The sequence below is a fragment of the Buteo buteo genome, chromosome 7 (genome assembly GCF_964188355.1).
Source record: "Buteo buteo chromosome 7, bButBut1.hap1.1, whole genome shotgun sequence".
NCBI classification, from domain to species: Eukaryota; Metazoa; Chordata; class Aves; order Accipitriformes; family Accipitridae; genus Buteo; species Buteo buteo.
In genome coordinates, this window is record NC_134177.1 from 2,355,133 (window position 1) to 2,381,039 (window position 25,907).

Genomic DNA, 25,907 nt, shown 5'->3' on the forward strand with positions numbered 1-25,907 from the left:
TCCCCTATGGACAGCATACTCCTCTCTGCATCAGCTAATGCATCCCTGTGCAGATCAGACTGCCTAGCTCTTGCACCCAAATAACTCCCCATTTCTCAATTTATCTTCCAAAACCCCAGTTATTAGTAGGTGTGGGCTTAGTAAAGGGTTAAGAGGTGAAAACTTGCTGCTTTGCTCTTTAAATGTGTAGTTTAACCCAACTAATTTCAGCGAAATAAACAGAGTTTAAATTTCTGTTTAAGTGATTTGTTAAGTCAGGAGATAAATATGGGCCTTCACCTACTTCCCGTTAATTAGATGTCAATTCATAAATGCTGGCATTTGATGCTATCACAAAAATTGCCCCCAGAAGTGATTAGCATCTCTCTCAAACACTTAGCCGGTGGAGGAAATCAGTCTTCCAGACTATTGGTCTTCTACTTTTTCCTGGGCACAAATTAACCTCCTGCATACATCTCGGTAGCTCCTGTGGCCACGTGGCGACCGTTGGTGAATTATGCCATCTCCTTTGGTGGCGAACGTCTAAATGGAGCTGATCTATCGCCAGCCTCGCTTCACCTTGCGCTGAAATTAGATTTAAGCCCAAGACTAAGAAGTCAAGGCTAGTGCACTGACTTACCACTTCCCAATTTTTTTTCTCACTTGAAGCAGTCTTTGCCTTTGCACCCGTGTGGTGACAGTGCAACAAAAAGCCATCTTAATAAATGAAAGAAGTGACATTCAGCAATGCAATTTAAGACCTAGATAAGTCAGATGTTAAACAGCTAAGGGGTATAATCTCCTTTTAATGTGAGCACAATTCCCATTAACATTAATAGGGGGTTGTACGACGGCTTCAAAAGGAGAATGTGCACCTAAAAGTGCAAATTAGCACTTACAAACTCTATTCATAAATTATTAAAGCATATCATTAAAGCATAGCCACACCTCCAGATCATTAGAGCAAGTCAAAAGCAGCAAGGTGGCATGCGCAGCGCTCCCTCATTATAACAAGAGCTAAAATGACATTTAGTCACCAAAATGAAGCTAGTGTAAATATTGGTTCATCAGCCCCCACTCCATGCAGAATTTGGAGTTTTAAGAGCTTGAACTTCTCTTCTTTAAATGCAAATGAGCACCAGGAAATGCTTTTAATGCAGATCACCGCTTAGAAATTGGCGTTTAAAAAGTGAATTAAAACCAAAACCCCCCAACCTTCGGGACCGTGCTGTCATCAGAGTTCCTTGTTGTTGTTTACGTGGCACCGTGACCGCGATAAAACCAGCACCTCCCTCCCCCTGGGGGGTTCAGACCTCAATTACCAGGTCTGCGACAATTAATTTTCCTCTGATCGTTCGCTCCGGCGAGGATCATGGGTGACACTGGCTGGTTTGAGGGTAGAGTGAAACCCACCGGTGCCGGTGCTCCTCTGGTGAAATCCTCTTGGGTTTCCTCTCCTGGTCCAGCACGGTGGACCTTGCCAAGGTCATGATGCCTGGGCTCCCACAGCCGTGCAGGCAGCAGCGTGCCCCACTCCCGTTTGCTTGCCCAACCCAATGGATGTAGGCTCATCGGGCATTTTGCAGACCGGAGCTATTTGTTCCTCCCAGCTCCCCCCCTGGAGCAGACACATTTTGTGGAGCCACCATGCCGTGCGCATCGATGGAAATGATGGGGGAAATGCCGGGTACCGGGAAGGATGGATGCGGTTCGCACCTGGGAGCACTGGGACTGGGCATCTATTCCCACTTCCAGCACTAACCCCAATCTCGAAGAAGATGAGAAAGCAGAGCAACACCAACAAGTGAGCCCAATTCCTTCAAACCCCCAGGCTGCTCCTGTGATACCCGTGTTGGCTGATCTATCCCCAGAAAATACCGTCAGCCCATTACCTATGGCTTTTAAATTATTAACTGTCTTTGACATCTCATCCGCATTAATTCCCTCCCTTTCAGGACACTGTGTATCTCTCAGAGATTACCCTTTTACTCTCCCTTTTGTTAGATTAACCAGACGCGGGTGTCTCCAGCTTTCTTCATAATTCATGTCCCAAAACAGAGACTCTCTTTGGTTGCCCCCCGCAGCACCTTTACAACCCCAGCCATGTCTCCCCTTTCACAGGGGGAGCAGAATTGTTGGCACCAGTCTCTATCTATCTCTCCAAGTTAGGTATTTATAGGATTACAATCGCCCTATAACCCTGGGAGGGAGTTAAATAGGACATAGTCATCCTTTTCTGTGAGGGTTCTATTTACTCAACCTGTGAGGGTTTTTAATGCACTAAAATAATATTTTCTCCTGCGCTTCAACATGCAGATTGACATGGCTCACAGTAACCCAGTGACCGATGCTCCTAATTTATAGGGTATTGTCTTCACCCTTCCAGGGATATTTTCTTAATTTAAAAAAAAAAAGGGGGGCTATTTCTTCATCAAGGGTCCATTGTAGAGTGTTATAACCACTATCGCTAAACACAGGTCCCAAACACTAAACCTGAAACTAATTCCTGAAGCCATTTAAAAATACTATTTTTTAAAATAAATTATTCATACAAATGTAGCTGCACGAGGAGTAGAAGTCAAGAAAACTGCACCTCAGCGGTGATCCTGAGTTTTAAGTGATGCCCATTCTTTATGCTGGAGCCCAGTAAATATACAAATTCAGCTGCTGAGGTTAAAACAGATCAAAAAAGTGTCCTTCATTCCTATGAAGAAAAGCTGTAAAATGGTAAAAAAAGTGCCCAGGAGGTCTTCTAAAGCTAAAATAAAAACGGAGGACATTTTGGTTTTCAAACTAGTTTAGCTGAAAAATCAGTCTTGTGAATGTGGGGTAGCTGGACCCCTGATTCTGCAAGGGCTGGAGCCGGCAGCACCAGGTGAGCTATGGTTTTGCACATAAAACACAAGCCAAGATGAGATGGGAACAGGAGAGGCAGAGTAAGATGAAGGTTAGAGTGGCACCTCCGATGATGGCCTATAATGAATTTTTTAAAGTTTTCCAACAAAGAGCAATAAAGGTCAGCTCCCTTCCACTGAATTCAGCTAATACTTTATTAATACCAGTTGAAATTACATGCATATAGCAAAAGAGACAAGTCTGTAAGTGCTCCGCTGCTGCTGAAATCCAGGTTGCTGAATCTCTCATCCTGCTCTAACCTAATACTCAGTCTCATGCTTTTGAGATGGTCTCTAGAAGCACATGTTTTTGTGTGAGACAACTCAAATAAGCGGAACCAGAGGATGACGACACAACATACGACCAGTCCTTTGCATCTCCCAAACATCAGTTTGGTTCATCCCAGCCCCTGCCTTGCAATGAGACCTCACTGGCAGCTTTCCGCGCTGCTTCTCAGCCCACAAATCCACAATCTGTTGGCAAAGAGCCGCTCCCCGTGTTGCACCGTGGTGGAAGACGCATGGCACGTTACCTCCACCAGCTTCTGTCGTCAGAAGGTCGGGACAGAAACCAGAAACTGAACCGAACAGGCAGAAGATCCTTTCTCCTGCCCTGCGATGGGTGTCCTTTCCCTTCCCGGGGTCTGGCTTTGGGGACACCCATAGAGAGACACCAGGTAAGAGGTTGCGGCAGCATCAGCGAGAGCTGGTTGCTAGTTTGGGTGCTGCCGTGGCAGTATTTTCCAGGAAAGTTGAAAATACGGACTTTCAGGGTTTGGTTTTAGCAAAGGTCAGCTCTGAGTAGGAGAGTCCAGGTGAACCATCTGCCCCGGGTGTCACGGTGGTGTCACGCAGCGGCCAGCGGTGCCCACACCGACTTCTCCCTTAGAAACCCAGCCAGTCTCATCCCCATTAAACAAGTTTTAATTATTCCACACGTTACATTGAAAACAGTCCTTCCTTTTTAAAAATAATTATCCTGAGAAAATACGTTTTATCCCTCTAATAAGAAATCATTAATTAGGAGAAGTCGACCCAATGAGCTGTGATAGTTCGGTGGATGATGAACACTGCTTTTAATCAGACCTTTTACAAGCTAGTGGATGTTAACTTCTGGCTGTTAATTATTCACACCTTCAAGTATTCAGATGGCTAGAATATTTCATGAATACTCTTCTTTTTATTTAATAGCGACATTGGATTTTATGAGCTAGGAATTGCACTTATTAATTTACAGTTGTTTTGCACTTCCATGCCAGTCATTTAGCATTAACTCTCTGTTTAAAAATAATAAATGACCCCTGACTCTCTATTGTCTGTCATAATTAGCATACTGTCTTTTAAAGAGGAAAGCATGTTTTCTCTTCATTAACAGTAATATTACCTAGGAATACAATCAGTAAGTCCATGATCTAGAAACTGCTGTGGACGCCAAATTACCTTCTCTACCAGGACAAAATCAATTAACACCACTAGGGATGTCATTATTGTCACATTATGTCACCGGATATACTCCAGGGTAAATAAATGATTTGTGGAATTTTTAATGCCGCCGCTGGAAACCCGAAGCTGAGCCTCATCGGTGGTGGGACCGGCCGGCCGGGGGGTCCGAGCACCGCACATCTCTGCCTTTCCCCAGGGACCAAATCATTGCTGGTGCAAAAATGAGGGGGAAAAATGTCAACTGAGCATGGGGCTGGGGCAGCGTGGAGCCCAGCCGGGTCGATGGCACTTGCGTCCTGCCAACCTTTATGGAGCATCACCCAAAGTCACTCAGTCTATCACACACACAGATTGGGACCCGCACCTGGTCGGGCGGAGGGGAGAGGTGGGAGAGGCTCAGGGTCAAGAAAGAGAGAATTTTTTAAACAATTTTATCTCCATAACTACGTCCGGGAGTTTGCTGCTCCTCGGTACCGTCAGGAACTGCTGGGTTGGTCCTTGGCAGAGCTTTCCAGCCGCACACAACACCCGGGAGATGCCATTTTTAAAAGTATCCACAACTTCTATATTTTGCCTTACGTCGGGGGGTATTTAATTAAGTCTATTCTGTCTAACACGATCTGATGTCATTGTACAAGGAGATGTTCTTTGTTAGCAGCGCTCTTAGTTTCAGGCTCCTCTGTGTATTTGAAACCATGGTAACAGAAGAGTAAGCTAAAGCCAATGAGATAATGAGATATTCTCATTGTAATTGTGTTTCATGAGGGCACACGCTCCCATGGGTGGGATCCGACTGTCTTACAACTGCTAACAGAATTTAAGGAACAGGCATATATTAGCGCGGCGGCATTTTTCACAACAGCCATGTAAACACTCCTGACACGGCGTTTGCTGTTGTTTCCAGCGCATCCAAGTACGCAACGTGCATTTGTGTCGCAGGAAATCACACTGCTAATGGGTATCAGTATTTTAAAACCCTCAGAACTTCAAGGAACTTCAGGTTTGAAAGGCATTAACGAGGCCGCGAGGTGCTGGTTTGCATGATAATTGCGATCGGCGCTGGAGCGGGTGGGGAGGAGGCGATGGAGGCAGAGAAAGGGGGAACGGGCTGGAGCTGCCGCAGCCCTGAGTCGCTGGGGCGTTTATGGAAGAGCCCGTGTGAAACAGCCCAAGCGCGCCGCAGGGTTCGTCCCCCTGCTCCCACTGGAGATGAAATCTGAAAGTTCGACCGGCATTTTAATTCTAAAACTTTCTAGAGGCACTAACGAAGGGAGGCGTTTGTCTTCTTTCCATTGTAAAGGAAGAGAAAACAAAAACAAGTGGTTGGGTTTTAGAGATCCCTTCGTGAGATTTTCATTTTACTCCCAGATGGCGGCGGGGGGGGACGGACCCACTTACTATTTGTTTGCCACACCTTGGGCAACACTTCACATATAAGACATACTTGGAATGGTATGCAAAAGTGAAATAGGAGGTATAATTTGGAGAATGGAAGGAAACAGGATCAGATCTACTTCATGCTACAATTGTCTTTATCCTGTGTAATTCCCAGCAAATGTACAATTATTGCTTTTTTCCCCAGGAGCAGCAGAGCACCTCGGCGTGGGGCAGGATGAGCCGGGATGGTGAGCATGCACTGGGGGAATATGGGATGGTCTCCTGAAAAAAGTCACAAAATGTCTGGGAAAGCCAATTCTTTCTGGAGCAGAAATACCAACGTGGGTCCCCAGGAGTGGCGGCTGGGTGATGCACGCCAGGCACGCCGGGGGCTGCTTCGTCCTGCCTCGGCAGAGGCCGGTGCTGGCAGCAGGGTTAGCGTTTCACAGAAACAAACACTAGTGAGCAATGCCGGCGTTAAGTTTTACAAGGTGTGTTTCTGCTCTGGTCTCCTGGAAGGGCGGACCCTGTCCTTCCCTTTGGGCACAACGGTGTTGGACTCCCCTTACAGATGCATGGTCACCCGAAGAAACGCTCTGTCCCATCAGCAGAGGGAACATGAGCAGCTCCAGCGTGGCCACCACCACTCTGCTGCATCGTCATTGGGTTGGTTGATTTGGCCACGGCCGCTGGCTGGAACCCTCCCTGCTCTTTGTACCCACCTTCTGCTGGCAAAGGCAAAACTGCTTCATCAGTGCAAAACTGCACCCTTTACTGCATCGCTTCCCCCAGCGTGGGCTGCGGGAGAGGGCTCCAGCCTGGCAGGGCACAAGGCTGGTACCCGGCCCCACGTTCAGCCTCGCTGGCAGCTCCGTCCCCAAACGCCGTGGGTTCACGCATGGCAGCCGGACCAGCCTGGGCATCGCCGTGTCGGTGCGGCTGGCCAGCACCAACCTCACCGGTCCCTGAAACTGCCGGGCTTGGGCATTGCTCCTCCAGCTTTCCCAGTGATGACCTCTCCTGCCTTCCCTTCCCTGGGAAAGATGGACACGAGAGGTGATCACAGCCCGTGGCACCAGCTGATGGCGACCCAGCGGGCAAGAGCAGGCAGGGGAGCTGCCAGAACTTGCTTCACTTTGTAGTCTGGGGTGATTTTTATTATTATTATTATTACTGTTACGTCAAAGAATACATTTCTGATGTGGGGAGAGCTGACAAGATAAATTATATCTGTTGTCAGCTGCATGTATAGACCTTTGTGATATTTTAATTAAAACCACGCTCTCCGTCAGCCCGGCATGCATCTTCACCAAAGCTGCAGCGAGGAGCTGGGAGCTGCCAGTGCTGTCACCGACACAACAACCGCACGATTGAACCACCTTCCCACACCACGTATATTTTGTCTTTATCTCAGACAGACCAAAAATTACCTGTATTTGTTTCGTGTGGAACAAGACCATGAAAGCATTTGCGGTATTTTAGATATGATGGGCACCACTTTCGGAGGGTGGGTTTCCTATTAAAGCTGTCCACAACGCATCTCCAAAATGGATATAACGAGCCTACATAAAAATGACCTTTAACTGTTCAAATGTGCTGTAACTTTCTCCCAAACATGGAGTCCAAAGGAAAGGTATTTTTGTTTATACTCTTAAAGGAATACTCTTTCCAGTTCTGTGGCATAAAGCTTCAACAATTCAGTTCCAACAAATAGGTAAAATGCCTGCAGTGGTGTGTTTCAAAGAAAACACATTCTTTCTTAGGCAATACATTAAAACACCTGCCTGTCCAGCCCCAGACGTGTGGGGTGAGGCAGACAGCTCGAAAGGTGCTGTAAGACACTGGGGACGTGTCCCGCTCTCCTGGCACACGGATCCGTTTTATCCTGCTGCAGGTGTTGAGCCCGACGGCCCATGCGCAACCAGAGGACAACAGAGACTTTTAGAAAAGGACATTTTTGAACATCAATTGCTAGCATTTCGTTGATCCCATATTAACCCATATGTGACACTGCAATACGAGTCATTTGAATGACTTTGTAGATTCATTGGCTTAATCGTGCCCGGCGTAACCGCAGGGCATAGCTGATAGCCCATCATGGTTTTGACCTTCCATGTTAGGAGTCTCTTGCTCCTTAATCATTTCACAAGGCCTAAAACCCCAGGAAATGCCCCCAAACTACTCAAACAACACAAACCAGTGCCAAGCAAAAGTTCAGTTCACCTTCACAACTCCGTACTTACTCATCTTGGCAATTTTTTTGCCCAGCTTGTTATTACAGCTGTGGATCACAGTTCAGCACTTGTAAAATAAATCTGTTATCATAGCTTGCATATAATTAGTGCTAAATGCGTGTGGTTTATTTTCAATATCAGGATCCACATTAGGCATCAAAAACACTTAAGATGCTGGCTATCACCGCACTTTATGACTCTGTCATTTACTGACTCGAAGCAACAAATATTTAATGTGACAGTAACATTAAAATACGGCTTAGCCGATAAAGCAGCATGTCCTGCAATTTGCATTGCATGATGCAACGATGAGCCGTACATATTAACTATGATGCAGCTTGTCTGGTTCAGAAAACCTTTGTTGTTGAGACATGGAGAACCAAGACATGTGTCACGCTGGCAAGGAGAGGACAAATATTTTTAGATGCTAATGTAAATAAACTGCTGGGATTAGCCTGGATTTCAGTAAAAACGGTCACAAGACAAGATGCTTTTGTAGGTGTGTACCGGCTGTCATGCAAGACTTCTAGCTCTTGTGTTAATTAAAATTTATGGAGCATCTCTTCTGAACGTGCTGCTTTTATGGGTGCACAAGAGTTCCTGGATTTTCACACCACTCGTTTGCTTTGGTGATGCTCGTAAGTGACTCCACAAAACAGGGGAGAGGCAATACCTAGCCCTGACCCCGTGGCTCGTGCCCTATCCCTCCTGCCCCAGCGCTGGGCCATCTGCCACCGTCGTCCCCCCTTCCCCTGGCGCAGGGAGGAATATCTACCAGCCCTGAGGTCGTATGGACCATCTCTTCCTCCCCAGGATTTGCTAAGAGGTGCGCGGAGCACCTGGAGCATTAGGGGATGTGGTGTGCCGTGGCGAAAAACATCCTAAAATTCATTAAATAGGTATGTTTAGGAAAGCTTAAGAGCAGCAGCATGAAGGAGGAGAGCTGTAGTGCCTGGGCACCCGCTGGCACGCAGCTTGGGGAGCTGTGCGTGCATAAAGGCTCCTTCAGCAGCGAGCAGACTGAGCCAGGAAAGCTTTCCAGAAAACCAGAATGGGCTGATGTTCATTTGGGACGGCGGAGGGGCTGTGGAGGGCAGGGGACACCTCCAGTTCCCTGGCTCACCAAAGCCTCACCTCTGCATACCGCTGCAAAGAGGGTAAGAGAAGAAAAGACTGTGTTTAGCTGTGTAAATATATATGCATACACACATATGTGCGTATGCGTGTGTATACATATATATATGTGTGTATGCATAGGTGTGTGTATGTATACGTACATAAACCACCTCTTCCTTCTCTCTCTCTGTCTGCACACAGGTATATGCGTATCTCTCTCTCTCTGTGTTTCTATACATATGTATATGCAGATGTACACACGTTCCTGCGGCGCAGGCGGGGGTCTCTTCCAGCCCTGTCCCCAGGCTGAAGCAGAAGGACCCGCCAAGGTCCAAGTGTGGGGCTGGGATGGCAACCCGGCCACCGCCACCCTCAGCTCTGCCCCCCGAGCTGTCCGCGTCCGTCGTCCTCCACCAAATACCTGGGCCTCAGATGTTTACAGAGGCACCGAGAAGGAAGATCATTTTAGAAGTTGTTCAAAACAATTCTGCCCGGAAAGGAATACAAACCAAACGCTAATGCAATCCCTTCCTAACATGCCCATACGCAGAACAACATGGCAAGAGCCTTCTTACTGAATTTACTGCAGAAAAAACTATTTGACAGTCTTGTACAGGAAATCGGAGTTATGTAGCGTCTTTTTTTAATTTAAGCAATATACACAAATCAAGTATATTTATTAAATCAATGTATAGTCATTTTTACAAGGAAGTGTAATTTAAAAACAGACATAAAAGATTTCTAAAGTAATGATACACATCTCTTTTGGACAAATGTTATTTCAGGGATTTATGATAATTCCTTTTCTGAAAGAAAAACGAAGCTAATTGAAACAAACTTTGTACTTTATATTAATGTCATTCGAATACAGTATGTGCTGCCAGTTATAAAGTGACATTGAAAGCTGATGCTGTTCTCAACAACACCATGGTTTCTCAGTTTTATGTACTTTTTAATTTCCTCTGTGGAAAATCTGTTCTTCATAAAAGGGCTGCTAAAGAAAATGTGGAAAAAGTTGATTCATTCCATATTTACATTCTTGCTAGTACCTGGAAATGAACCAATTACCAATGTGAGCCAAAAAAGAAGTTAGAAAAGTCATTTAGAAAACTCATCTTCCTACAGGCACTGCTTCAGAAGTGCCCTGGGAAAGTTCTGCTCTGATAGCAAGCACCTTTCATCCTAATGAGATTTTGGATTCTCAGCCCCTTGGCTAGCGCAGCCTGCTCCTCACCATCGCCCTGCGCTTCAGATGCTCCTTAGCTGGGGGGCAGCTCTGGGGAGGTGCCCGGACCCGAACTCAAACTTGGGCCAGAACCTGAATATGAACTCGAACCAAATCGTGAACATGAACTCAAACCCCAATGCAAATTCGGACACAAAACCAAGCCCAAACCAAACCTGAACCTGAACCCAACCCAAACCCAAAGCCAGCCCAAACCTGAACCCAAACCCAAACCCAAACCCAAACCTGAACCTGAACGCAACCCAGAGTGAAACCTGAACCCAACCCAAACCAAAACCCAACCCCAACCCAACCTCAACCCAAACCCAATGCGACCAAACCCCTCCCCAAACCCCAACCCAAACTTGAACCTTAACCCAAGCCAAACCCAAACCCAATCTCAAACCCCAGCCTGCTCCAGCCCAGGGCACCCCATGTGTGGAGAACCCAGGCGGTGCTGAGCCCAAGGCGACCCCACAGCACCTCTGGTACCCCATCTGGGCGATGCTTTGGAAATGTGCCGCTGCATTAATGCCGACCGTGGCTGTGCAATTTGCGGCAGGGAAGAGCAAACAACGGGTGCAACCTGCCCCTGGGCTTCAGCATCCTCCTGCTCCTTCACATTCCAGGTTTGGGAATGTGGAGAGGACGAAGTACACAGACAGCCCCGATCCGATTAAACCCTCATAACCCTCTACTGGTTTAAATCACAAAGTAAAAAAACCATTGATGAATTCCCCAAAAGAGGAAGAAGAAGGGGGGTTGGTTGTCTTTAAAGCTGAATTTTGGCATTGCCAACATCCGCCCTGTTGGAGTGGTCTCTGGTTTTCAGTCACTTTTCCCAATTCCACCCTGAAACCATCACGGCGTCTGGCCTTGCCTGACCTCCGACTCCTCCTGCTGCCACCTCCAGCCTGAGCGACTCTTCTCCCTTTCCCTCTAAGTTGCACGTAAGTGGATGTGACTTGCTAAAAAAGCCAGTCGTCTCTGGAGGGGGTTTGTTTGTAGCTTCTGCATCTCCTGTTTGGTTACTCAGTTTTGCAGAAATACGCTTTTTTTCCTAGGACTGGGTTTAATAAAGACTTGATGTGGCGTCTGCGTGGTGTGGTCGCCCACGAGATTGCTTGCTTGGGGCTTGCGTGGCTTTCAGCGGCGCTGGGACCGGGTAGGGGTTTATTAAATTCTAGTGTAGGAAGAAAAGTAGAAAGTTGAGTTTCCAGCACTAATACGATTTTTATTCTTTTTTTTTTTTTTTTCCTGGCCTGTTGGTTTTTTGCACTTATATTGTGAGTTTCATTTCAAAAAGCAGTTTGATGGACACGGCGCGGTGCCGCTGCTCCTCATTACCAGAGAAAAGCCGGGCTGCAGCACTGCTGGCCCTGCTCTCCTCCAGAGAAAAGGAGAAATCTTGTCCCACTTCTTGCTCCACAAACTGAACCATAACGTCTGGAAGTGTGGATATAATGAGGTGGAAAGTTTTGCCTCTTGGACTTAGGCTTTCACACAATATACCTGTAATCTCCGTTTGGGTTTATTTTGCCGAGGAAATAAACTGTGCCCAGTGCCCAGCAGCCCCGTTGCTGCTTCCCCGCTGCGGTAACATCTGGAGGATGCAAAGAGGATTAAGCCTCCCTCCTCGCGGGCGTGGATAAAACACTTAGCGAGAAACTTCCCACGTTCGGGAGAACTGGGAAAGAAAATATTGGATTTTCCCAAAGAGGAGGGAGAAAGCAATTCCCCCATCCCGCCCCTGCCCTCGCCGCAGAGCCGGGGGGGGGCTGCAAACCCTCAAAGGGGGTTTGCCCCACCACCAGCCCATGGTCCTGGCTCCTGGTGTGCGGCTCAGGGTGAAAACCCCTGCTCGGAACCCCCTGAGGTGTCGGCTAAGCTTGGGGAGAGATGCTTGCTGAGAGGCAGCGGCGGTGCCGGGCAGGCAGGATTGAGCCCTTGGTCCGGTACCCGATTCCCACGGGCGCCGCAGCAGCGGCTGCACAGTAAACACGGCACGGAGGAGATATACGAGCATTGATCTGATACTAATAATCTTTTGCACTTCCATGGGGCATTTAGGGAATCTCGGGGGGGTTTATAAGCGTTGCTGTTCATATTCATAGCCCCTGAAATAGCGACCGGCTTTGGCAGTCCCCCCAAATTTGCAGGAGCACCGCAGCCACCGGGCTTTTTCAAGTAGCAAAAATTAAAATTCCTTGATATGCAACAGGCTTATCAGGCTCCCTGCTCCAAATCCTGTTTGTAAATACAGCCTCTTGTGCTCCTCATAGCAAGCAGTGAACGTGGAAGTTGGTTTGTGGCCTCCAATTAAGTTAGGATTGATTTTATTTTTTTTTTCCTACAGGCAGACTGAAGAAATATCTCTAGTTAAAATTGCTTTAACCCCATTTTTAAGTATGCACGCTTATACTGAATTTAGTGCATAGGCTATTTGTCTTGCTATTTTAAATTAACTAAAAAATCAATTGTAAAAAGCAACTTCCACGCACAGCTGCAGAAAACTGTTGGAGCTCCAATATCTGCTACAAGGATGCATCTGCAACATCTTAAATATTACAAGAGATTACATGAAACACTGAATATGGAAGCTTTAAACTCACTCAGCTAAAATATACTGCCATGGCATTAAGTAGCTAAGTATAGATTTCAAAATTAAAATACCACTGTATTGAAAATACCAATAAATGGGCATTCTCCTTTCTCGTGAGGTGGTGGTTGTCTGTGCTTATACACACAAAAGCAGGAGCGTTAGATCAGACAGAGAGGGGATGTAGAGCCCCAAGTAAATGAGACATAAGCACATCAGTGGGGAAGAGACAGAGGTACTAATCGTATTGCAAAACATAGCCCTTCCACAGAGCTTTGGTAAAACACAATGTATTGACCAGCTACCACAACTGCTAATGAAATCCAGTGTTTCTTCTAATCTTATTGACATATATATATATATATATATATGTAAAAGTGATGCATTTGCAAGAATGTGAAAGAGTGTTATATAATACCCATTAAGCGTCCTCTCAAAAAAGAAAGAAACTACCTTTTCTGTCCCCTAAACCTGACCTTCACTGATGTCCACATACAGGGGCCCAGCTCTGCCCTCAGATACGCAGGTGCCAGTCATTTAAGTTAGAACAATGTCAGAAAAGTTTCTTCCTGGAAATACCTCAGCCGTTTTGTAGGCAATTTAATTCTTGCCTTGTATTTCTGCAGCTCTCCAAAAGAAACCTTACTTTAAAATACTGGGATTGTGTTGGCTCGGAAGCCCGCGAGGTGTGCTGCCGGCCAGCACCGCAGCATCTCTCCTGCGGGGTTTGTCGAGTATCAATCCCAATTAATAAATTATCCTCTTTGAAGAAAAATGAATCGCACCAAGCAGCCACTGCTGTTCATTCAGCCCAGTTCAGGCATTTGCCCGTGTTTCCTTTGCTTCCCCACCCCTTCCATTACCGCCTGCTTATTCTTCGTGCTTCACTGTGGATTTTTAATTTCCAGCCCTCCCGTTCCTCCTTCCAGCTCCGTCTGCCCATTTCCATAAAGCCAGGCTTAGAGCACAAAATGATTATGTGGCTTTTTGGAGCTATTTCTGCCTGGTCTTATCAAAGTTTTCAGGAGACAGGAACCAGGTAATATGTAGGCTAATATGGTCTTTCAGTATTAGGACTGACAGATGAAATGCTGTAATATGTTTGCAAAATTTAATGAAAGGAGAAAAGCAAATTCTCAGATAAGCAAGGAGAGCCACGGTCCAGGCTACCAGATGTGCAGCTTCCCCAGCTGGAACGCCTTGCACCGTCCGGCTGTATTTTTCCCCTGTATTTTACATCTCAGTAAGGGTGTAGGCTGTACACGGGATTTATGTGCTGGCTTTTGTTTTCATTTTGATTTATTTATGATGAGGCTATGAACTGAGTTACTGCAAAATGTCTGCTACGTGCCATTTGGATATATCGCTTCCAGTATTTATTGTATTTTTTGCTGAACCAGTATTACATACACTGATATAAAAAAATTGACGGGAAATCAATGTGGCTTAGTGTAAAATATCTTGACTATAAAGATTTTTTAGATATATCAAACATTTGCTAGGTGTGCAGTGTGTTTACTGTATCTTGAGGCTGTTCCCTTGACATGACGATTGTACTAATTGTCCAAGTATTTGATTTAATTTGCAGTGGGAGCCAGAAAGGGGCATACAATTTCTACTTAAGGGATTTCAATTTGAGTTGAGGGGAACAAAACGCTATGTACATAGGCAACCGCAGGGTATAATCCCTTCCATAAATTTGACAAGACCAATCCAACGCCCCTAAGGCTGCTTTCCTTTCCTCCTCCCGCGCTCCCCCACGCACACACGTGTTTGTATGGCTGCTGCAGAACGTCGTTCTTCTCATCACAGAAAACGGAGAACCAGAAACCCCGTTTCGAAGCCAATTATCTCTCAGAGAGTTCGTAGGCGTTTTGTTCTTGGGCTGGCGATGTCCTTCAGCCTGTATAGCTCCTTTTCCTGGTGGGGTTGCACAGCCAGCATGGCATCGCTGGGTTCTTGCCCATGCCCAGCTCTTCATGCCTCCTCCTCCTCCTCCTCCTCCTCCTCCTCCATGGCCAGCCAGGCTGAGATGACATCTCTTGAAGGCGATGCCTAGCTGAGCAGGGCTTGCCACAGCTGCATGGAGGTCCTGCAGCGGGGCTGGATGTCTCCCTGGGGAGCCACCTAAAAGCCCGCTTGCTTCCCTTCATGGCCATACCGGGCTGGTGGCCCATGGTTCCCTTGAGGTCACGGTGTTGGTCCTTCATGCACCTTCTCACCTAGTTCACACAGGGGTCACAATGTGACGCTCCCCTCCTCCAGCCCAGCCACCTCCTCCTGGTGAAGGGCTTTCTGCTTCTCCGGGGCAGCCGGGTTCTCCTGGTGAAGGTCTTCCTGCCGATGGAGGCCTCCATCCTCTGGTTTAACCGAGCTCTTCTGTGGCACCACATCAAATGTGGCACGGACCTATGGACCGATTACACTTACCCACCTTCCTCATCAGGCAAACCACTTATCTCACCAAGAAAGGTACGTGTTCGGTGAGAGTGAAGACAACTCTTCCTGGTAAAACCAGGTACGTGTTACCTAATATCCATTTACTTAATTATTTTTCTTATCAAACAATGTCCAAAGACTTGCACGCTATGGACGTTGCCTATATTAGGGTTTTTTCCCCATCTCTTCTTAGCAGTAGGCTATGGTTTTTCTGTGCTACGGTCATTTTGTATCACATGGAGGATTTGCTAGAAGTCCCTGCAATTCTCTGCGCTGGCTCTTTCCCCACACTGGGGGGGGAGATGATCTGCCCCCCCTTTCACGGCCCCAGGGAGGGACAGCAAAGAAGGAGCACCTGGGAACACTTCCATAAGTGCAAGGGCTAGGAACTGCTCTAAGGGGAAAAAAGCGGAGCAGTTTTACATATGGCAAAGAAACAAAGAAAAAAGGAATCAAGCTTAATTTCTGTGCTATCCGGTGACCGCCAGGTGATGAGAAAGAGAGTTCACGCAGTGAAATTAAGGGCAAATAAATTTAAAGCAATCAAAGGACATATTTCTCCAGCTTTTGAAATTCAGCAGAGTGCAAAAGTTGTGCCAGTAATTTCATATATACTAACACCACATGGCATAATCATTCAAAGCCTTTTTGAAAGTGCTGAACTCCTCTAGTAAATACTAGAGTAGATCTGCAAGAGTGTATCTAGTAAAACTTTCTCTTACTCCCATAAAAATTGTTTGTTTCTACAGCAGAATAAAACCTGCTGCTATTTTCCAGGAAGACAAAGTACAACAGATGTGTTGTCTGAGCTCAGGACCCGTGTGCATATAAAAGTTGCCTTTATTAGACATATACGATGCCTTAGATATCTCAAGAGCTTCAGAAAATGCCACAATATCGGTCCCTACCTAGTCGGCTGTATGAATGAGTGGCTACACGATACTATTTTAGCCAGCAATTAATTGCATCTGCAACACAGAGAGTCACTTTTTAAATCTGTCCCATGATGTTTGACTCGGGAAGGATACAGTCGGGCTTTTTAATAAAGAACTGAATTCTTAGTTCATAAATGGAAATACGCCTCGGTGTTGAGTTCATTTTTGGAAGACCAATATTCTGGGTGTTACGAAGACGAGAGCAGCGTGCTGGAAACCAGGGGCTGGCACTGGGTGCGGAGGAGAGAGGTGACATCCTACACTGGGCGGACTGGTGGGCATGGGAGGGAGGGGAGCAGCCGGACCCCCCCTGCAGGGGCTTTCTGGGGGCTGGGGTACAGCTAACGCATTTTGGGGGCTCAGCCCAATTAAACCTTCCCCTGACAGGCTGGAGGTCCCACTACAGCGAGGCCGGCTCCATATATATTAGATATCCCTATAGCGAGGCTGTGAGCGCCTATAAATTTAGAGAGGCACGTGCGTGCATATATATTCTGGGACGGGGAAAAGCAGCTTTTAAGGAGCCGTGGTGGGGGTGAGAGGCTGCTTTCCCAAGCGCGTTGTTTGTTTAAACAAACCTTTGCAGCTACGACACCGCATGTCCTATTTCAATGGACACCGTGGCTTTGGAGCCCAGTTAATATGAGGTTAATTGTGAAAAAGATGGCGCCGCGATAAAAAAGCGAAGCGTTTCCCCCCTCGGAGCAGCACGGGGTTCGCCGCTGACGCCTCACTCTCCTGTTTGGATAGAAATGAGCAGAACAATTCCAATATTTCAAACATCACTCAGGCGGCTGGCGGCCCCGCCGCTCTAATCGCTGCCTGCTAAACCTGCCTTTGGTCACTAATGCATTCAAACATTGCTAATGACATGGAGGTATGACAAGATAAGAACGGGCTCGTAATGAATGACTCCACAAAAGCAAAGTGGCAAAAGTAATTATAGACTCGCCCGGGCGGCTGGCCCCGGATGGTCACAGACATCAAATTTCATGTACCGCTAAAACACCACCCAGATAACCTTGTGTTCCGCGGGAGCCGGGGCTGTATCACCCGTGTAATTCAGCTGACATTTGCTGCTGTTAACATGAAACAATTTGCAGAAAAGAAATAACTTCCATTTCCCTCAATTAATTAGACAAATTAATTAAACTGCTCTTTGGTATTCGGAATCTATTTTCTATTCAAGAAGAGGATGCTGCAGAGATTTTGTTAAATGGTTCAGAGAAGGCTTATTAATCCTGAAATGAATTCTATCAAGCCCTATAAAGCACCAACTTCAAGTGCATTTGCAGAGAAGAAAGCTTTTCAAATCAGATAGGAAAGCTACAAAAGTGCTGAGTATTATCATAATCTGGCTAGTATTTAATTTGACACTCTTATGTCAAGATATTAGAAGAGAATGAGCAAATGGCCTGATAAATATGTACTTAAAGAATGACAATCCTTATAATCAGTTAATTTCTATTTATCTTATGATACCCTTTTCCACAGAAACTTGTATTAGAAAATAAATAAGATTACAGGATAATTCTGAGAGCTCTAAAAACATAAAACACTTGTCTCCCTTTAAATGCAGAAGTCATGTTTTATTGTACGACGTTTCAACAGCAATATCATCTGCGCCGTGACACTGGATTTTCTGCAGTGACTGATACCATCAGCACCCCCACCGTAGGCATCTTCTTTCGGCCGCCCGCCAGTACCCAAGTAGGGGGCCTGATCCTGGCACCACAGCCCCGGCACAGCGAGCTTTGGGCCACATCCCAGCCTCGTCCCCAGCCCGGCTCTGCTGCCAGGTCCAGTGGGGAGGGGATGGGGATGTAGTGGGGAAGGGACGGGATGAGGATGGGACGGGGATGGGGATGCACTGGGGACGAGGATGGGATGGGGACGGGGTCGGGATGAGGATGAGGATGAGGATGAGCACAAGCAGCTGCAGCAACGGGCTCAGCCCAGCCAAGGCAGGACCACGTGAGACCCAGGAGCCATAACTGCATCTCTCCTGCCGCCCCTTGGGCTCGACGGGGTTTTAGGTCCAGGAGCAACCACGGGAAGGGGCCGGGGCTGGGAGCGCTCGCTTTGCCCGTCCTCGCATCTCTCTGGCTTCTTGCCCTGCTCCAGCTGAGTGCGGCTGGGGAGGCTCACGTGTCAAACCCGGCCAACTACCTTCTCGACCCCCAGTGGAAGGTTTCCATCTCGGGGGCTTCAGTGCGAAGTCCAGAGGGAACCATAACATGTATTTAAAGCTTATTTGGATGCCAAAGGGCGACCCATATTAGCAAAGCTGTTCCTCAGCTGTAACTCAGGGAATCACGCTGGAGCCATTAACGTCTGTAAAAAGCTTTGTAAGAAGAGCTATTTGCTGTTCAGGTTGTGCGGCTTTTTGTAGAATATAGCATAGATGTAGAAATATTATATGGTTTATTCCCTCTCATTAAAGAAACTTAAACATTTGAGCGTTTGTTATGAACACAGCCTTTCTCCTGTACACATATTTCGAAGATAGTACACAGATTTATCTCCTTCCATCCAGAGAGCTGGTATGATTAGATTAAACTAACTTACTATGACAAGCTTTGGTGTTTTCTTCTGAAACCCATGTTGCATTGAAGAATAGTGCCTGTATGAGGGAAAACTGGTTTGTGGGTCACTGCCTGCACTACAGGGCAACAGCCGTGCCTGGGCACACACCTGAGAGGGTTTTAAGGCAAAAATCCTAATTGGGGAGGCTAAACGACGGCAGTGTTAAAGGCTGCAGGATATGACCCAGCGTAGAAACAATGGCCAGCTCAGAAGAAATGAGTTTATTATCTGGTCTAAAGGGATTTTATTGACTTGCTGAAAAAAGTCATATTTAATATTGAAGTATAACTTTTAAAAACAGAGATGCTGACTCTATAAAAATGTGCTCTCGAGCTGAGACCTTGACTCCAAAGTGTAATCCAGAGTTTTTTTATAGCCGTGCTATAAATCATCAAAATTAAATGTTTGCATTAGCAGTGCTGGGAGAAGCCTATGCAGAGCGGTGGGGAAGTGTCACCCAGCACAAAGCGCAGGAATTACAGAAACCCTCGGATGGCATCTGACGTGGGCAAGGCGTGTAAGCGGTGTATGCCCTGGTTTGCACCATTTGCTGCCGTTTCTCTGCGGGTTTTCCCCCAGTGGGACAGCCGAGGTGGGGGGAGTCCCGTTTCCCACGGATCCCAGCGCATCCTCCGCTGGGACCCCATCCCACGCTGCCGAAGACGGGTGCAATAGGGGTGAGCTGGAGCAGGATGGTGGGGGGCTGCCCAGGCTGGGGGCTCAGGCAGGCAGCGAGGCTGAAACGTTAAATGAGGATTTTTTCACCACTTCACGTGGTGGGTACCAGGCTGGCTGCCACCAGCCCCCGGCTCTGCCTTTCTGAGCTGTTCCCTTGGCAGCATTCGTTGGGGTAATATCATCTTTTAACGAGTACATAGCCAGATCCTCCTTCCCAGCCTGGCCCCGGGGGGTTTGCAGCCGGGCCCTGGCCGGTGGAGGATTTTCGGTGCTGTCCTGCACGTGAACCCCTTCCCATGCGCCGCCGAAAACGCTCTCCGGAGTCCGGCCAGCCAACCTGTTAACATCCTCTCCTTCACACTCCTGCAACGAGCCAGCTGCTCTGCCTAGCAAAATACAGCTGGAGAGGTTTATAAATAGTAAATTAAGGCTTGCTCCAGCCACTCCAGCTGGGCAACGTTATAGGAGCGAGTAATTCATCACCGGGGTGTCATCCCTCCCTTGATGTACTGCCCACCAGCACCGCGCCGGCGCGCGAGCCGGGCAGTCCTCGCTTCGCGCGGCTCAGCCGTAACCGCTTCTAATTTCGTGTTTAAACCTTTTTTCAGAATTAATTTCGCAAAGATGATCTAACTAGCCGGGGAAGTGTCGGTGACAGACGGCTCGCAGAGAGGCAGGCAGCTCTGGGAAGGCTTAAGTACGTCCTTCCCCGGGAGGAGCGGGCGCTGCAGGTGGCTGGGAGCCCCCGCTCTGCCCCCAGGTCCCCCCTTGGCCGCTGCGGGGACGTTTCGGGGCCGAACGGCTGCTCCCGAGCAAGCTCCATCTCCGCTGGGCGGGAGGGGATGGAGGGTGCGAGAGATGAGCCTGGCTTTGCTTCGGAGAGAGGGCTCGGTCCCTCCATCTGGCGTGCATCAGCCTGGGGTCTCCTGGGTGCGTATCCGTATCAAAACTCAATTAGAAACCGAGACCTGGATGTGAAGGGCTATTGTATTTCAAGTATTTTTATAATTAAATCTGGGAAGGTGTTTATGAAGGGCCTTCAGAGAACACTACCTCGTGCGTAGAGGAAGGGGGTAGAAGAGTTTATCTGATGTACGGTTATATCATTTTCACAGAGCACAATAGGAAAAAAGCTCACTTACGGGTCGGGATCTCGAACGCACATCATCATAACCCTGCACCGCTGCCGGTTAATTGTGTAATACCCTAAAGTCGCTAACCAGAGCTTTCATCCCAGGAGCTGGTGGGGTGCGATGGGGACACCCATCCCCTCCTCGCAGCCCACAGCCCCCCGTGGGTGCCTGCTGGTGGGGTGGCACCGCACCTTCCCCTCAGAAACCGTGGGGCTTCGGCTTTGTGCCACTCCTTTTCAAGTCCTGCTCTCGGAAGAAAAGTTATTTCTTTTCCACATCCCTGGCTGAATTATTTCCTACTTGCAGAGCTGCTACCTACAGGATATAATCATGCAACGCAGTAAATCATTGCGCCGTGTCAAACTGCAAGTGGTTTTGGAGTTAGATCTGGAGTTTAAATCTACGCCTGACTGTGTATTTTATCTCAAATGTACTTTTTAATTTGTCCTTCCGAAATTATTCTAAATTTAAGGGGTATCCAGCAAGAAGAAGAAAACTTTTTCTAAGTAACTGTGGTTATTTTTCTGCCAAAGCCTCTTTGCAAGGAATCTCAGCCCAGTGCTGAAGCTGTAGCTGCGTTCAGGATTGTGCATCCTTCTGCAGGCACCAACGCTCGTCTGCTCTGCCCGGGTAAAAACCCAAAGCGCACATACAGAATTTTCAGCTGCAAATTGCATTTCCGTTGTTTGCACATATATATTTAATCCCCATCACGATTTAAATCATTTTTAGAAATCCACTCCCATTAAAAAGCCAGTGCGATGGCTGCTGTTAATCATCCGAAAGAGTGGGCGTTTTAATATTCTTGATAGCGGGCAACTATTGGACGCACGAATGTGACCCCCTTTGGTGGCTCGGTGGTGGAGACACTCGTGAGCAGATTTACCCCAGCGTGGGACAGAGGCGGGAAGGGTGATGGCGAGGGGACGGGGAAGGACGAGCTCCGCAGCCCCGTCCTTGGGGCTCCCCTTGCCGAGCGGGGCGGCAGGCAGGGGATAAGGAGGACTTAGCCAGCCTGCCGCGGGAACAGAACAATTCAGTCCCCAAAATAAGACGTCTTGGCGGTTTCTCGGCTGGCTCCCCGGAGCCTGGCTTGCGAGGCACAGCGGGGCTGGCGCGCTCGCTGGCTCGCTCCCCGCGCGCTCGCCGGGCTGGCTTTGCTATTCACGGAGCTGCCAAGGCGAAGGCTTTGCGCGGGAGTTTCGCCGGAGTGACATTCATGCCTCGGAGTTTGCATTGTCTTCAGAAAATAATCCCCACTCCGTAATTCCCCCGTAGTTTTTCAGATGTGGGTCTTTACTGCGGAGCCAAGGGGACGGGGAAGGCAGCGTCGCTCGCAGCAGCTCTCCTACGGCCGGTGCTCTCGAAGCGCGCCGTGCCGGTCGGCGAGCCCAGCTCTTGCCGGCACCGAACCCCGGCGCCGGGGTCTCGTTCCCCCGCAGCCCCGCGTCACGGCGCTGGCACCCGTGGGCGAGGAAAACCGCGGGTCATTATTTCTGGATTTGCACATTAAAAAATAACATCGAGTCAGAAGGGAATATCTTTAAACCACAAACGCCAGAAATAACAATTGTATTAAAATGCATTCATGAATACATAATAAAGTTCAATTTGCCATTATTTATCATGTTACTTAAAATTAAATTGAATTTATAATGCAAAAGAAAAGATTTTTGTGCTTTTTTGAAAATAATGCAAAATCTTTCATGCCGTTCACAAGGCATTTGTATTAGCACCAGTGTATACAGATTAATTTATTTATTTTTGTTAAATTATCACTGCTTCCCATTGTTCCTTCATCCTCGGGGACAATCCTTATTCTTTCATGTATTTTTTAAGAGCTAAAGAGGCACTAGACAAATAACGCATTAAAAAGTCGCAGCGGTTTTGGTTGTCTTCGTTTTTGGAGTGCTGGAAGAAGTTAAAACCCAAGAGCTGGAGGAGGCCATCTTGTTGGTGTCGGCGTTGGCGTTGGCGTGCCGGGACAGGGTCCAGGAAAAAGGGAGGCATCAAAATAGAGCATCTCTCCGATGTGAGCCGGACCGTTGGAGGAGGGAGAGTGGCAGCAAACCTTTGTCACGGTTAATGCACACCTCTGAAATAATGGGAATTGAAGTGTTTGAGCACAAGCTGCCTTTTGCCCACTCTGCACAAATATTATGTTTTTCTTAAACAGGAGCTGCACACAGGGAGCCCTGTGCAGAATAAAGAGCAAATGCCAGTGAAAGCTTTCCTCCCCTCGCCTCTGCTGAATGGGCTCCTTATCGCCGTGTTTTGTGCGCTGGACTAAAATAATCATTTGTGAATAGAGCTCTAATTACATTATAGCTAATCCATTTTCCTCTCTGAAGCTGGTAGTCAACAGTTTATTCTCTCACCTCAAAGATGAAACCGAATGTCAATTTTCAAGATAACATTGACATGAACTTATGTATCAGGCAAGTAGACAAATACCATTATAATCATTTATAATCCTTTAAAGCTGTGACTGAGAAGTGGCATTTGGACTGGATTTAAACTTGGCGTTGTCCGTGCAGAAGATTAACCACTACATAAGACTTTGATTTCTGAATATTGCCCATTAGAGAGTTTTTACATAGGAAATTGAAGTATTATATATAGTTTTAACGTGGTTAACAGAGTCTGACACAAACAATAACATTCCAACTTCAGTTAATTCTCTCGCATCCCATTTACAGCAGGGAAAACTGCATTGTCGTCCAAAAAGCACCCCAGTAGGACTTTGAAGATTATTCCTGCTTGATGGGAATTACACATCCCGAGTTCGTTTCTGCTGTTGCCGATCGCTATCGGATGTTCTCCAGGAGCTGTTCTGCATTAGCCAACGCGCTGTTTGTGCAAACAAGCCCAGGCCTCCGGGGGCCAACACCAGCCCAAGAAACGTGCATCCACTGCCTTGGCCGAGACCGCTTTTCCTAGGAAAGGAGCTCGTCATGGAGGCTAAGGGGGAGAATTGGCGCGGGAGGCTCCTGCTGCAGTGGCGCGGGTGGGATGGGCTGGGACAGGTCCCCCCCATAGGGTCCCTTTGCACCTCAGTGCTCCAACACCCTCCAAGGGGATTCACCAGGGATTTCGGGATGGCTCCGGGCAGGTTTCCGGGGGTTCACCCATGTAGCTATGAGGGTCGAGGTGGGACCTTATAGACATGGAGTCTGCTGGATGGAAGGAGCAAAGAAACGGCCATAGTGCTCCGATGTTTGGAGTTCGTCCTTCCAAAATGCGCTATAGAGGCTGATGTCAGAAACCAGTGCTGACAGCTTATGGAGGAAAGGCTCTCGTTCAGTGATGCTGGATTTTTTCTTGTTGACTTTTGTAATAAAACTACAAGTTACAAACATTGCCCGCACAAAGGTGAGGAGCCGACCCCCAGCAGCGAACAGTGCTGCGACTCTTCAAGCTCAGGGCTGGATGGCCCCAGCTCCGCGTCTGCTCCAGGGGATGTAATAAACACCGGGGTCACGCTTACAGAGCTCCAGTAGGAAATTAGTAATTAGGGTTTAACACTTTTTATTGCCACTTGTTCCTGAACATCAGAAGCAGCTTAGGAAGGATATAAAGGAAATTAAAATGGTGGTGCTGCTAGAGAAAGAGGAGGCATAAAGGAAGGCTGGACAAGCAAGAGGTGTAAATGCTCATTTACTCTAAGTGTTTTAGACATTCTGAGAGGCATGGGTACGTGCCAGACTGCTTTTGGCTTTTGATGTGGGCTGGGCACTGACCTGCCCTCCCGAGCCTTTGAAAAGCGTAAGGTACTTTTCGTGTGTAATTCACACTGTTTTCAGGATTGTGCCCCTATTTGAAGCCTCTCCCTTTGCCCTAGGAAGGGATGCGAGTGACTGCAGACAGGTCCCAGGCGTGCAGAACTGCCCAGCCGTGTTCAGACGGGGACATTTTGGGCACTGGAGGAGACGAGGGGTGCGTGAACCCCCCCAGGGCTGCAGGTCCCCCCACCCCGCACTCCCCTCCAGGTCCCCAGCCCGGAGACCCGGGTGTCTGCAGAGCCGGTTGGAGGCACATTCCAGCCCATACAAACAGCTTACTATCATCTGCATTCAATCTAGTGATAAATGGGCTCCAGAAGTTTTTGAATATTTGTATAAGACCACAACGCTTCTTATCAAAACATTTCCCATTATTATTTTCCAGTCTTTCCTCCATCCCCAGCTACCTCCTCCGTCCCTTTGGTGCACTGCCATGCCCCAGCCATTAGCAGTGCTATCATTTTTTCTCTCCACGTGGGAAATACAAGAGAGCTTTCCTCTAAAGAGGGTAGCCCAAATCCTCCTGAGGCTCTCAACCCATCCTCCATCTGTGGTCGTGCAAGTGTTTCCTCCCAGGCATTATCACTGGAAATGAAGGAATGCGAACACTCCAGGCTCATTTGTTTTGTGTGTTTAATTTCTTCGTAGGTTTGTGTAAGTACTTATCGTCTTCTCCTTAGAAGATAATCGAAGACAAATGTGCATGTGAGATGCAGGCTTAACAAATGGGGCTGCCTTCCGAAAATGTGGTCCGTGAAATAAATAGGGACGTAAGAGCATCGCCGGTGCCTGCGAGAAGGAATGCTTCCAGGAAGCACAAAAAGTTATGAATACAGCTAAAATCAACACTGCCCCATCATCAATATTCATATAGTGCAGACAAAACATTTTATATTGTAGCTGCTCATAAATCAGATAGAGAAGAAGGGGGGAAAGGCAAAGAGAAAAGGGAAGATATAAAAGAAGAAATAGCTGGGGGACAAAGGGATGGTGAGAGGGGACTCGGCTCATTCAGGTTAACATCTGCTCGATCTGAAGTGGAACCACCTGTTAGTTTATTAAATTGTACAATTAATTTATGTGGAAGGAAGGGAAGACTATATCTCATTAAAAAAAAAAAAAAAATCTTTCCTTTTAACCCCATCCTCCAAAAGCGAGCTGGGTAAAGCCAGTCATTCCTGCCGTGGATGCACAGCACCATCATTTTCACGTGAAATGATGGAATGTGTCCAACATCTCCCTCCAAGGCGCCTGTCACCCTGCTGGGTGCCAACAGACGGCGTCTGCTCTAAACGGCGTATTCTCTTGCCGCGGGGAAGTAATGAGATGGCTCGCACACGCGTGCCGTCGTGTAAAGCCAATTCAGCAGGAACTCCTCAAAGCCCTCCTCCGCCTTGGCCCGACCTTATGAAAAGTTTCCATCTTTAATATTTCTGCCGCTGGCAAATTTCACGTGAGGCCAAGTTTGAATCAGAGAAGTGCAGTAA